This window comes from Euprymna scolopes, chromosome 34 (assembly GCF_053919585.1).
Source record: "Euprymna scolopes isolate OS-2025 chromosome 34, ASM5391958v1, whole genome shotgun sequence".
Lineage (NCBI taxonomy): Eukaryota > Metazoa > Mollusca > Cephalopoda > Sepiida > Sepiolidae > Euprymna > Euprymna scolopes.
Genome location: NC_136515.1, coordinates 9406060 through 9418559, shown reverse-complemented (window position 1 = coordinate 9418559; position 12500 = coordinate 9406060).

Here is a 12500-nt window from a genome sequence, read left to right as displayed (position 1 = left end):
ATTTCCACTTATTTTTTCATCGATCACACAAATATTATTGACTCTTAAAATTAGGCGTAAAATGTTATTCAGTCAAGTTGAAATTTCTTTTTCTTCCAGCACATATAATGGATTTACAAGAACACAAAAGAGAGAGAGAGAAAGAGGAAGAGAGAGAGAGAGAGAGAGAGAGAGAGAGAAATAGATTTTACTCGTGTAATATTTGCGCAAGCATGCACCCGCGCCCCGAAATAATGCCTGCATAATTCATATTAAAGTTATAAAGAATAGCAATAAAGCCAGAGAAGAGAAAGAAAAAAAAGTTAATATTATGAGTTGCGCGGGGATCGCAATAAATATTCATGCGCGTGACTATTAGGCAAAGGGTCAACATAGGCTTAGTGCCTTTCCTGAGAAACGTTAATATTAAACCCAACGATTGGGCCAATGGCACAGAGCTGTGACCAGGGATAAGCCGAGAGAGCATTCGCGAAGCCATTTATAAAACCTTTGCTGAACAAGTAACGACCCTGGCCAATAGAAAGAAATATTTTTTTTAAATGACAAGAGAAAGGCAGAAGATGTGTAGACAGGCCTTGCTATAACACAATCATGATTCGAAGTAAAACCGAGCCGTTCAGACGTGAGAGTATTCGCTGTCCATTTATTAAAGTCGACGTTGTTTCGTCCTCGTATTTATACAAGATATGAATACTGGAAATGCTTAACTCTTTGCTTATTGAAAAGAAATATTTCAATTTCCGACAGCTAAACAGGCCACTCTCGTTGTCGGCTGTGATTAGATCAAAATCCCTAATACGGCAGAAAGCGACTTGGTGTTTACTGTTTCAGTATAAACTATGTCGATGTTAATGTGCTGAGTGTCCAACACATTTCCTAAATCGTATGTATGTGGAAATATAAATATAATTTCCTATTCAGCGTTTCCATAAATTGCATTGTTACGTGTAAATCGACCCCGGGGATGTCTTTACTGGACCTTGAATTCAATATATTAAGCAATCAATTTGATATTGTAAATCTCGGGAAACTGTTCAAGAGACACCCGAATTTTGTTTGAACGTAATATTTGTAATTGGCGGTAGCGGCTTCCATTGGACAGTGTTGCCCTCCATATGCGTCTATTTACTTCCCTTCCGATGAGGGCAAAGTTAGGCACAAGGTCAGTTTTTTTTAATGTAGTGAAAGTACATTTTAAAAAAAAAAAAAAAGGAAGTGCTCTCGATCTAAAACAAAATAAAATAATATTTAAGCGAAAAATTTATTTATAATTAATATGTAAGACACAAATACATAAACAAACAAATAAAAATGAAAAAAAATTATATATATAAAATACATATATGCATATATATGTGTACATGCGTATGTATATGTGTTAAAATATATACCTAGGCGTATATATATATATATATATATATATATATATATATATATATATATATATATATATAGTGGAGATGGTGATTCATAAAAACCGAAGGAAATGCTCAATATTGTTGTAGAGCAAATATGTGTTTTATTTTTTACTACCGTGTCTTTCTGTTAAGTCACATTATTGTTTCGGCTACATGGCGGTTTTTTTGGCCGTCTGTAGCGCCCTCAGACCTTTACAGAATGTCTGAGGACGCTACAGATGGCCAAAAAACGGCTGTGTAGCCGAAACAATAATGTAACTTAACAGAAAGATCCGGCAATAAAAAATAAAATATATATATATATATATATATATATATATATATATATATATATATATATGAGAGCAAATTGTTAATAAAACATGTTAAAACACCTTGAAACAGAGTTAAACCATATTTAATTTGAAAAGGAAACTGCAACTAAGTTGATAGCCGTTAATACGCGGGGTTTCGAAGAAATACTTTTCTCCTCTCAGAGGGTAGGGATTATCAAAATCCGCGAACGGATTTTGCATGCAAAAGTATTTGATGAAACTGCAAGTAAGTAAAAGATCTTATTTGATTACAAAACGTGAAGCAGAGAGAATAGAGTGAAGTAAAAAGTGATAGTTTGGTGAAAGGTAAAGTATCCAATGACGGTAAAAGACAAAAATGTAAATCCAAGAAAGTTAGTTAAATTTCCATTCGCACAAGTAAAATCCATGGAAATTGCGTAATTGGAAGATGGTCCAAAATAATCCAAAAGGCCGAAATCCGTGGAATAATTCACAAATAGGCACAAGGAAAAATTGGAAACAATTCAAATAACATTATTAAAAGAAAAATAAGATATTTGTTAAACTCGTCTGTTGAGACAAAGTGTAATTAAGAAAAGTGAGTGAAGAAGATGAAAACAAAAATATATATAAACACATATATGCATGTATACATATATATACATATATATATATATATATACATATCTATATGGCAGTATATGAATGATGGTTGCAACGGCTTGTAAGACGAGTGGCACTCCCTCAGACACTTAATATCCATGAGCCCAAATGCCTGAGGGAGTATCTATACAAAGATGATGTTACATAGTTTTAGCTTTGTACGACAGCTAAGTCTCTATCGGTTAAACATGTGGAGGTCCAGCAACAAGCAAGAGCAAGATAGCCAGCAACAAATTAAACTGAAGATCAGATTACTGCGGATACTGGTCTCCCGCTTTATGGTTTTTTAAATCAGAGATTTGCTTCTCTTAGAAAGGTTGTCTTCACCACTGCTTACAGGAGCCCTCTCCACCCCGACACATACATACATACACACAAACACGCACGGTGCTAGGTGACAGTTGATCCCGAAAAAGGGTTCATTCCCCCTTTGGAATGTCTTGTTTTTAATTCTTCAGGGAGACTAGCTACCATCTTCACCAATTAAGTCTGATGGGGGAGCCAGTTTAGTCGCACCTGACCCGAAGAGATAGAGATAGTGAACGTGGTGTATACGTTAGCAGAGGAACTAATCCCAGCAAACTTAGTGCTACTTGTCTTAGACCATCTCTACGGATATTAAATCACACTATTACATACTTTAATCGTATAACGCAAAAAAAAGCTACAATAAGACCTCAAAATACATAATATCCATCACAGCCAAACAGAACAAGGAAAAAGAGAAAAAGAAAAAATAGAAAAGGAAAAAGAGAAAAAAGAAAAAAAAAAAAGAGGAAAGAAAAATAAAAAAGAAAATACAGAAGAAAAAAGAAAAATAAAAGAAAAAGAAAAAAAGGACAAGAAACATGAAAAAAAGAAAAAGAGAAAAATAAATGTGAAATAAAGAAAGAATTTAAAAACAAAACCAGGAAGGCCTCGTTGAACATTTGTATACGTTTCTTTATCTTTTCCCCTCTGAAAAAAAAAACGAGTGGAGCTATAAAAAATTAGGAACATCAATACCTACCATCTAAGAGGAGAGAGTATATTGGTTAAGAAACAAATAAATTCATTCTAACATTGTAATTATTTTGTATATACTACCTCGTGCCCACGATGTTTCCCACGAACCGCATTGATGTAGCCTCCAAACACAATGCCGTTAACATCTAAGAGGAGAGAGTATATTGGTTAAGAAACAAATAAATTCATTCTAACATTGTAATTATTTTGTATATACTACCTCGTGCCCACGATGTTTCCCACGAACCGCATTGATGTAGCCTCCAAACACAATGCCGTTAACATCTAAGAGGAGAGAGTATATTGGTTAAGAAACAAACAAATTCATTCTAATATCGTAATTATTTTGTATATACCACCTCGTGCCCACGATGTTTCCCACGAACCGCATTGATATAGCCTCCAAATACAACGCCGTTAAGACTACGCACACTGCTTGAAGAAACAACAACATCGTTCTCAAAATATTTTTTTTAGTGAAAAATCATTTCTATTAATGAACCGAGTCCTGAAAAGATGGGGAGTAATATCGAACAGATACTCTGTTTAGCAATCGTTTAGCTGCTTATTTATTGCTTGGATTATTTGCAGAATTTGAGCTACTGCTCTAATCAGAAATTTCATTTTAACAACGTTTCAATCCATGTAACCTGCAGCCAACTAAATAATTGTTTTTGATGAACTCTGCAAAGAGTAGGATATTTTTAATAGAAACATCTTCTCCATAAAGAGAGGTAGCTTGCTTTCGTTCGAAAATTAATATTTAACAATAACTTGATGATTATAGCAGATGTTACCTCCGAGGCATCTAAATAAAAAAAAATGGATGAGTCCTAGACTATTTATAGCAAATGATGGGGGATTTGCAAATTAACTCTATCGCGCTTTGCATTCGAAACACCATATATATCTAATCATGTGTAAAAAACACTTAATCTATGTGCTAGTAGTCGTTCATTATGTAGTCGGAAATTAACCGGGCGATTTCTTCAAATGTCACTCAAAAGAACTTTATGTTTCTTGGAGTGATCTTAGATATGTTTATTTACAGAAATATCATTAATAAACGCAAAAAAAAAATAATCGAAATAATCCAGTTAAAGAAGAAAAAGGTCGATGTTGACCAAAGTTTTCGCCCTTAGATACTCTAATATTATAAGAGCATTTTAGCAGTTATATCACTGCACAACCAGAAAAACCTGGTGTATAAAATCAACAGTAGTTTATTTTATAAAACAGAGACTAAAGCCGCTTTCAGGACTGACAGCACGACTGTAAAAAGGAATAAAGAACGGAAAGGCGTTGTATGCTAAGTCCGTAAAGTCCAAAGTATCTGAGCAGCGGCTTGGCTCCCACCAGTTTTGGCAAATAGCAAACAGAATCCTGAACAGAACCATGTGTTGTATCCCAACTATCATAAATGGACCTAGGGTAATCTCGTCAGCATGAAACAAAGCCAAACTCTTTGCCAAGAACTTTGCACCTAATTCTACCCTTTGCGACCATCCCCGCCAACCTCCAATATTTCCTGCTGGATCAGGAAACACGCTACATGATATACAAATATATGTACGTGATGTTGGAAACTAATTAAAAACCTTGATTCCAGGAAAGCAACCGGCCCTAGCGGTATTCCAATTATAGTACTCAAACTACATCAACCAGAACTAGCGGCTATCCTTAAAGAACCTTTTAAACGTAGTCTGAAGGAAAATTGCGTCCCATCACTCTGGGAATTCTCATCAGTATGCCCTGTATTTAAACATTTAAGTGATCGCTCATCTCCCTGTCAGAACAGGCCAATAAGTCTCCTGTGCGTCATGAGTAAGTTGCTGGAATCTGTGTTAAATACAGAAGTAATCAACCATCTCAGCATAAATAACCTTCTTAGTGACACGCAATATGTTTTCCGTCCTGCTAAATCTACAGCAGGTGCTTACAGTTATATCTCATATGAGCGAATCTCTCTACGGAGGCTAGCTTTCTAGGGCAATTGCTCTTGACATTTCAAAGGCCTTTGATAGAGTATGGCATAAATGTTTACTTCACAAGATCTCCAGCTACGGTATAGCTGGAAATGTCTTCTCAATTATTAAATCATTTCTTTCTGAAAGGTTCATAAGAGTAGTGGTTGATGGGCAGAAATCAGAAGCTCTCAGTATTAATGCGTAAATCCCTCAGGGGTCCATCGTGGGCTCAACTCTTTTCCTGATCTACATTAATGATCTCCCAAATCACATCCTTACATCATTCGTAGACATTTATCTTAATGACGCTACTATCTATGGTAGCACATCTAATACTGTAAACGACCAAGTTTTCTTTGAGTCTCTCCCCTCTTATCTTGAGCAAGTGGTACAATGGGGAAAGAGGTGGCTTGTTACTTTTAATGCATCTAAAACCAAGCTTTTATCTTTACATCATCAACGCTCGTTCTTAGAACTGCACGCCCATGGAATTGTTTTCCATTTTCCTGCTTTCCAGCTAACTACAATATGGTTGTCTTCAAGTCTAACGTAAACAAGTTTTTGATGAGCCGTTCCATATATGTTAAAAAATTACCGAATTTCCAGTACTAACTATTACTATATTGTCCAATTTCTACTGTACACTTTTAACCCTTATTCTCAAGTTGATTCTTGACCTTGATATCTGGTAATGCTTATGTAAAAAAGGGACGCGCTCAAATTGAATGTTTCTATTTAGAGCACAGTTGTCGATGACACTAAACTTTTATATTTTAATCGTTAATTAGTTAAAGCGTTGCAATTAAATTAAAACAATTTCATGAAACTAAGAGTAGATTCTCTTCCCTGCAATGTAGACTATAATGTAGTGTAGACTAAGTCACTACGAGGATACGTAAAGCTTATTCTCTCCTGGTGCAGGTAATCAATTGATTTGAATGAAAATGAGATATTTCACCGATTTTGATTACCATAAATGTGAATAAAAGTGTGGAAAATTTGGTATATTCACTCCCTGGCAACATCGGGTGTCCTTGCTAGTAGAAAATAAAAGCCAACATACACTTTTTATATATTAACGAGTAACTTTTTTATCAATACCCAATGAACACTCGACGATGAGGCTTAATGGATTAGTTAGATTTAGTGTTAGGAAGACGGAACTCACTCTATGTAGGTTAAAACGGCTTTCTCGCAAGGAGGAAGATTCAAGGGCGTATGTAATTAATAAGTCCCGCTCCCAAGGGAGAGGACGACGTAAGAATTTTGCAGTTCTTGCTAAGAGGTGTCGACGTCATCCTACATGCAGCGCCTGTTATTACCAAATGGTTACCCATCTTGTACTGACCAGGTCCAACATTGCTTATCTCTGATGTGCCGATGTGATTTGACAGTTCACTTTCAGACTGCACAATAATGATTACAAGCAATGGTTCAAACGCCCTCGGTTTTAAAGGCACATGAGTCTAGGCTATTCTTTATCTGGTTTTTTCTATGTTGAAAGAGGAACGTATTCGGGTCTTCTACTCTTTAAAGAGGCTTACTTTCTCCAGCTTTCCTTTTAAAATGAGGTTAGTTTATTGCAAATAGCAGGAGACACCTTCACAAATAGGACCGTCTGGGCAGCCTGTACAAGGATGAACGATAAAATTCTCACCCTGAAGAAAATAACATCACAGCTTTATTTTCAACCTTTTATTAAACAAATCAATTCAAGTAACTGGATTATGTGGTAGACCTGATATCTAATAATATAGCGTCCTTCAGAATCAATCAGTTCTTCGATACGGGTCCGGAACTGGCTCCATACCTTTTCCACAAGTGCCGGCGGGAACTTGGCATATAATTGGCAGATGACAGTAATCATACTGGCTTTGATTTTTGGAAAGTCCTGCCAATGGATGTGGTAAACTGTGCCATCACCACATTCTTGAAGATTCCCTTTAGCGTTGACTTTCAAGCCGTCTTTAAAGACGTGAGAGGGCATTATAAGGCACTCCCTTGAAACCATACCAAAGACCATAATCGGGCCCGGAAACTTTGTTTTCATCACCCTGGGCATGTCCTGTTATTCGTTGTAATCCTACAGCGCATTTTGAGGGTGCTGGCAATGATCGTGTTGTTATAACTTTCATCAGTACAGATCATATGTTGTACACCGGCGCATCCCCGATCTTGCTCGTTGAAGATTGTCACACTTTCAATCATGATAGAAGTCTCCAATCACTCTTGGGATTTGTACACAAGTAACCAACTAGCAGATGGACTGCAATAAAAAAAACGGTTTTCATCAAATAGAAATAGAATTATGTCGTCGTTTTTTTAGAGCGATAATTTCCTCTTCTTCTCCCTCCAGTTTAAGATGATTTTCTTCTAGGGCGTAGGCTTTTTGAAAAAAAATCATTTTCTTGACCCTGGGCTTCGTCTTTCTGCAAGAGCAAAAAAGTAAAAGTATTTGATTTTTTAAAGATAGCCTTACAACAATTTATCAAAGTTATTTGAGACACATCTCATTCGGATTATATTCGGGGAAGATGAGTTTATCTTTAAAATAAAATTCTGCTTATGAATATTCTGTTTACATTTATTTACAAATAATCAGAAATGAAACTTACTTTACATTGGTTGTATCTAGACGAGTGTGTGTGTGTGTTATGTAGAGACAGGTAACCAACCCGGAACATCCTACATAATACACGCAGTTACCGGATTCACCAGTCTCTTTAGACTAAACGTTAACATGTTGTATCTGTCTCTCTATGTAAATAAGTAAATAAACTTCTCTTTCAGTATTAAAACCACAGTGTATATTTATTTATTCTTTTCATGAACTACTTTATCTTTGATTGTCCTTATACTAGGCCACCTTTGCACATGTACATTAATAATATCTATATATATATATATATATATATATATATATATATGTATATATATATATAACTCCATCATTTACTCACTTAAAATTAATATAGGAAAGTATAAATTTATGCGTAAACTTTAAGTATTTACTTCAAAAGTGTTCAATATGTAGGTAGAGCTAATATTAAGTTATAAAATATATATGGCGATTAAGCTACACTGAATATTCCGCGTACAAGCCTGACGAGTGCTAGAGTTGATTAAACGCGGAATAGTCAGTGTAGCTTAATCGCCATATATATTTTATAACTTACTATATATATATATATATATATATTTATATATATATGTGTGTGTGTGTGTGTGTGTGTGTGTGTGGCGGGGGGTGTTGTTTGGTCATTTTGTTTTACCGCATATCAACCGTTTTCGAGTTTAGTTAGTGTGGTAAATGTTTTCTCTCACCAAGTTTTTTTCATATTTTCATTTATTTATTCGCGGTGTTTTATGTTACAATTGTGTTAGATTTAGCTAGTTTTGCCAACGTTTTCTTGCTTCAAGTTGTTTTTATATCGTCAAATGTTTATTCATGGAGTTGGGGTTGCTGGTTTTGTAGCGCATTTAATTTTCCAAGAGATATGTAAAATTAATATTTGCTACATTTTAGCCAGGATGCCGATATCTTCAAACAGTCCGGTGGGTTACGTAAACACACCCTAATGGAATAGTGTTTACAAGAGCAAATGAGAAATTTATGAGGAGCACGTATTATACTTGAGTTACTATACACAGAAACAACTAAAAATTACATAAAAAATAGTTCTTAATGACAGTCGTACCAACTGACAAAGCCTTCGAATATACATTCTGCACACTGTTTTTATTCTCAAATTTCTCTTTAAATTGTTCATTCCTCGTAAACGCATTTCTATTTTCAACACTCGAAATTAGACGTTTTCACCTGCTATTACACTGATGCCTGCCCCCATATAAATCTAACTATCAGCCCCCCCTTTTGTCCTCAAACTCTTACTTACCAACCCCACCCCCCTAGAAAATCACGCCAGCGGATCCAATAACTCAGCTTCGATGTCAATACATCATGTTCCTCACGCACCGTCTGCAATGTACCGAGATTGTCACTGGCCGATATTACCAACTCTCTATTCTATCCGGCCACACCCATCACTGCGGTTAGTTTCGGTTCGTACACACACAGAACATCACGTTATAACGATTTCCTCGGAATTATATATTACTTTTGGTGCGTGTTTTCGTAGTTTCGAACAAGTAGAACGGCGAGGTGGACAGGATATATTGAAGGGCAACCGAATTAATGGGTGAGACTTCGTCGGACTGGTTGAGTTGTAGAAATTAATAAAAAGCTGAGAATATATTTATTAAAGTAATAATAAAAAAAGAAGAATCCATTACAGGTGAAAGCGTAATTAATATACTCTCGTGTTCATATTTCAATCCAAGCTTTCAGAACGAGTCTTTAAAATACAGAAGGTAGAATTGCGGCGATGCGTATTGTAACATTATCGACTTCGACCTTTCTGCTGAGAAGCACTATTGGACTTCCCTAATACTTTATAATGGTTTAAAAATGAGGATTGTTATCAGCAATAAAAATACAATTTGTTGCAACTAATTCCATAACAATTATACCATGTGAGGAATTCCTAATATTCATAGACACACCTTTTCCTTTGTATTTAAGACAATGGATATTCTTAAAACGTGTACTGAAGAATTTAACAAAAAGCCGAGAATGTATACATATTAAAATCATATTAATTAACAAGTGTCTTTAATATATAGAAAAGTACTTATTATACTCTGGTGTTCTTTTAGTCCAAACGTGTAAAATGATACTTTTAAAACGGGGATACAATTTCAAATTTAGTGTGTTAACAACCCTGTTTATTTTCACCTGTTTGACGACACGTTTCTATATCAGCATTACTAAGTACTCGAAAACCTTAGTGCAATTAAAACATAAACCTTGTTTTAGGACAACAGAAGTATGATTTGGTTCACGCCACCCTTATACCAGACGCCAGAACAAAACAAGGTAACTATTCTTAAATTATCTCCAAAAGAGTTTCTTAATATCTAGTTTTAGACAAACTATTCTGTAAAAATACCGTACACCTGTTGTACACTTGTTGGAAGAATTTATAAATTTTCACAACACTTTATTAAAATATGAGTATTTAGATTTTTCGACTTACAGTTCTGATCTTGAGTGTCATTGTCACTACGTTTCCGTCGATGTAACCTCCGACCTTCTTCAGGTGTATGTTGTCGAGCCCGAGAAAATATTCAGTCAAACTCAGGAATCCGCATGAAATTTAGAGCGGATTGTTTTAAGCATTCATGGACAATTAGGCCTGGTGTATTAGTTAAAATACTTGTAAAATTTAGTTTGGAAAAGTGATATTATTTTAAAGGTTAAGGATTCAATCCTTAGTGTAGGCAAACAAAACTACTGTTTAAGTAACGACACAGAACAGAGTCTGGGGAACGAAATAATAAAGACATGCAACTGCATCAATAAATTCAAATGCCCCCCTAAAGAAAATTGACTTACAACCTCTGTAATTTATCAAGCTAATATTAAAGTCAATGAGGACCCCCACTTGCAAATTCTACATTGGTCAAACTAGCAATACATTTAAACAGAAATATACGGGTCATAAAACGTTTTTCTCAAGCCCAAATTACACGGATGAAACATCAGTGGCTGCATACTACAATGATTTAACGAGTGGAAATTTGGCTGGAACATCCTGAAAAGAGCAAAAATTTGTCAGTCACTTAATTCACCTTGCCTCCTTTTCCTGAATAAAAAAGTATTTATCAGGAAATTTAAGGATAGGGATAAACTCTTAAATAAGAAACAGGAAACCTCGATAAATTGCAGACATTACACATCCCATCTGCTTTATCACTTACTAATTACTCCCCAATAATCCCAATTACATTCAACTTCAACACGACCCTCACGCAATATCTGAAAGCTAAAAACTTACAAATCCAAATCTCCTTAAGTTCAATATTCACTAAATCATAAACCACACCATTCCTGGCAAAAACACAAAATTGCATATACATATGTATGCATATGTGTGTATACCTACGTGCACACACACACCCACCGAATAACTTGGAAACAAATATTATAAATATTAATAGTCCCACCGAATCCAACGATTAACCACAGAGTCTATAGTCGGCATACGCATGTCTGCTGAACCCTTTAAATCTCAGTAAAAAACATTCATTTGCAGCAGAAATATCAAATCAATATCACTAGTATATGACTGGTATACTCGTTGCCTGTTTGTTAACTTTAATACTAACAAAAAGGAATAACACTTGTTACAACCTGAACATATGTAAAATAAAAAAAAATAAATAAATAAAAATTAATAAGTAAATAAATAAACAACTTAAGAAAAAATAAAGAACACAATTAAAAGCATACACTCCATTCATTAATCATTAATTATTTCCCGTAAAGACAATAATAATATTTTCACCAATGTGAAACACTCAAAAAACATTTTAGATTGCTAACTGCAATCTTGACGCATCTTTAAAATCCCATAATCACTACGCGCTGACCTTTATCAGAACGATAAATAATACACGACCCAATATGATATAGACGTTGAAAAATAACTCCAGATATTATCTGTATACATCTACTTCGAGTAGTTATATATAACATATAAGCATTTAGATACGTATGCATACATAGTCTTCTACATGCATAAAATCCATAGGCACTACTATTTATAGATAATTTATATAACACCAGTAAAATGATATCAGTGCGAATAACTTGGTGTAATTCCAAATAACCCTTCTAGCGAAATAACGTATAAAATTATAACGTATATTCTGAACTTTGCAATTAATAACATTATATAAAAGTTTTAATGACAAATTTACAAGTACACCAATTAATAAACCAACATTAAATAAACAAAGTAAATGTGAATACATTTTAAGTGGTCAACTTAAATAAAAATAAAACATAAAAAAAACGATTTTGTTTAAATAAGTTAAAACAAAACTACCATTATAAGACAAAAAATGCCACCCCTCCCTCCCTTTTTTTCTCTCTTTCTTCTCTTTTTCTTCTCTTTTCATTCCTCCCCATTCCATCAACCCCCACTTCTTTTCTTTTTTCGTTTTCTTTCCTTTATTTCTTACGCCTTTAACCACCCTTCCCCCCTCCACCGTTCATTAGACTCCCAGTAAATGGTCAATAGATCTGTGTTTGATCTTTATGCAAATAG